The 2,500-nt window shown below is 40.8% G+C and overlaps 1 protein-coding gene across 3 annotated transcripts in view; it reads right to left on the reverse strand.

Annotated features, from left to right (window-relative positions):
• Positions 1–2,403, reverse strand: part of JAML (junction adhesion molecule like) — a 33,642-nt gene extending 31,239 nt beyond the window's left edge. For 2 of the 3 annotated variants that reach the window (XR_014231674.1, XM_082342816.1), the window contains exon 1: positions 1,386–2,403. The gene's annotated coding sequence lies outside the window, so the exon portion shown is untranslated. The remainder of the gene's footprint in view (positions 1–1,385) is intronic. The other variant, XR_014231673.1, reaches the window with a different exon arrangement.
• Between the last annotated feature and the right edge of the window lie 97 nt (positions 2,404–2,500).

Consider the following 2,500-nt stretch of genomic DNA (forward strand, 5'->3'; position numbering starts at 1 on the left):
TGTCAGAATGGGAGAAAATATTTGCAAATGAAGCAACTGACAAAGGATTAATCTCCAAAATTTACAAGAAGCTCATGCAGCTCAATAGCAAAAAAACAACAACCCAATCCAAAAATGGGCAGAAGACCTAAATAGACATTTCTCCAAAGAATATATACAGATTGCCAACAGACACATGAAAGAATGCTCAACATCATTAATCATTAGAGAACTGCAAATCAAAACTACAATGAGGTATCACCTCACACCCGTCAGAATGGCCATCATCAAAAAATCTGCAAACAATAAATGCTGGAGAGGGTGTGGAGAAAAGAGAGCCCTCTTGCACTGTTGGTGGGAATATAAACTGATACAGCCACTATGGAGAACAGTATGGAGGTTCCTTAAAAAACTAAAAATAGAACTACCATATGACCCAGCAATCCCACTACTGGGCATATATCCTGAGAAAACCAAAATTCAAAAAGAGACATGTACCACAATGTTCACTGCAACTCTATTTACAATAGCCAGGACATGGAAGCCACCTAAGTGTCCATCGACAGATGAATGGATAAAGATGTGGCACATATATACAATGGAATATTACTCAGCCATAAAAAGAAATGAAATTGAGTTATTTGTAGTGAGGTGGATGGACCTAGTGTCTGTCATACAGAGTGAAGTAAGTCAGAAAGAGAAAAACAAATACTGTATGCTAACACATATATATGGAATCTAAAAAAAAAAAAAAATTGTTCTGAAGAACCTAGGACCAGGACAGGAATAAAGACGCAGATGTAGAGAATGGACTTGAGGACACGGGGAGGGGGAAGGGTAAGCTGGGACAAAGTGAGAGAGTGGCATGGACATATATACACTACCAAATGTAAAACAGATAGCTAGTGGGAAGCAGCCACATAGCACAGGGAGATCAGCTCGGTGCTTTGTGACCACCTAGAGGGGTGGGATAGGGAGGATGGGAGGGAGATACAAGAGGGAGGAGATATGGGGATATATGTATATGTATAGCTGATTCACTTTGTTATAAAGCAGAAACTAATGCACCATTGTAAAGCAATTATACTCCAATAAAGATGTTAAAAAAAAAAAGCTAAAGCCTTATCACCATCATCATCATTATCATTATCATTTACTCTTTTATTAAGAGCAAACCTTACTCCTTTTTTCTCTGAGCGTCTTAACACAAGTTACTCTACATTACAGAAAGGAAACGTGTCCCCATTAGACTACCTTATGGCAGTCCTCCTGCAGAAATTGACAGCTCTGAGATTGTGGCCTCACAATCCAAAAGGATTGCCATTAAATGAATACTTTTAGAACCAGCCTTCTTCCGAGTGAGAAAGTTCAAGTCACTGTTTAAGAAATACAAAGAAACTGCTTACCCAAGATGAGGAATGCCAGGAGAAGCAATGCACTGAGCTCTCCCACCACTGCAGTTGCCAAGTCCGACTGAAGACACTTCTGCCTTCACAGAAGGTCAGGCTCAGAGCAAACCAAATGCGTGCATTCTGAGTTGGCTGCAGAGACACAAACAGGAACCTTTAAATCAAGGTTCTTGTTTCAGTCATCTGGCCTATTACCCACTTTTTATTTACACTTTCATTCTAAGATGAGGTAATAAACTCACCTTACTGAGGAGAGCCTCATGTTCCAGACCTCTGCAGGTGTCATCTCCCCTTCTAGATTACAAACTCTCCGAGGGTGGGATCTCAAATGGTCCCAGGCAAACATGCTGAGAAAGAAATCAGCCTCTTGCAAACAAAATAAATTTAAGATTAACACAAAACATTCTGCTCTGTACGTAAAATATAGCAACCTTTCATTATTTTTCTCTCAACACAGAGGGGCAATATAGCCAATCACTCAATCCCTGCTTCCAAAGATATGCCTGTCCAGTCCTCCAACTCACCACCTAGGCATGTCAATTTCCCCTGACCATGTGATATCAGCATTTCTAGAATACAAGAAGCATTTTATCCCCCCCAGAGAATCCCGTGGGTGACTAGATAAAAACTCAAAGCTTCTTCACGTTGAGGTATCTTTTGCTTTTAAGTCGCCACTTCAAAATAAGTGTTCTCAGTGTACACGCCTTCAACCTTGCCTGCACTGGCTTAACTTAAACATGGGCATACTTGTTTTTTGGACCTTGTCCTGTATCATTTGAAAAGTTGTTGAATGCTTGCTCTTCACCAGGGCTATGCTGCATGGTTCTTGAGAACTGGTGTGCTGATAAGTCAGCAATTGAGTAAATACCCCCACCATGGCCTATTTCAAGCTACCAACACTTTAACAATTGGCCTGCAAAATTCCTAAAAATTTAACAATCAGCTCTTATGGTGTGAGCTGGCTCCAGCACCCCTCGGAATCTATGCAGATTCTTGCTGGAGTACAGCTCAGAGATGAATGGTTACTTGATGCTGAAAATCACAAACCACCCCCCTTCTCTTTCACAGGACAGCTCTCATCTAATATGTAGATATACACCAAAAAGTAGCCC

This window comes from Balaenoptera borealis (genome assembly GCF_965194805.1).
Source record: "Balaenoptera borealis genome assembly, chromosome: 11".
NCBI classification, from domain to species: Eukaryota; Metazoa; Chordata; class Mammalia; order Artiodactyla; family Balaenopteridae; genus Balaenoptera; species Balaenoptera borealis.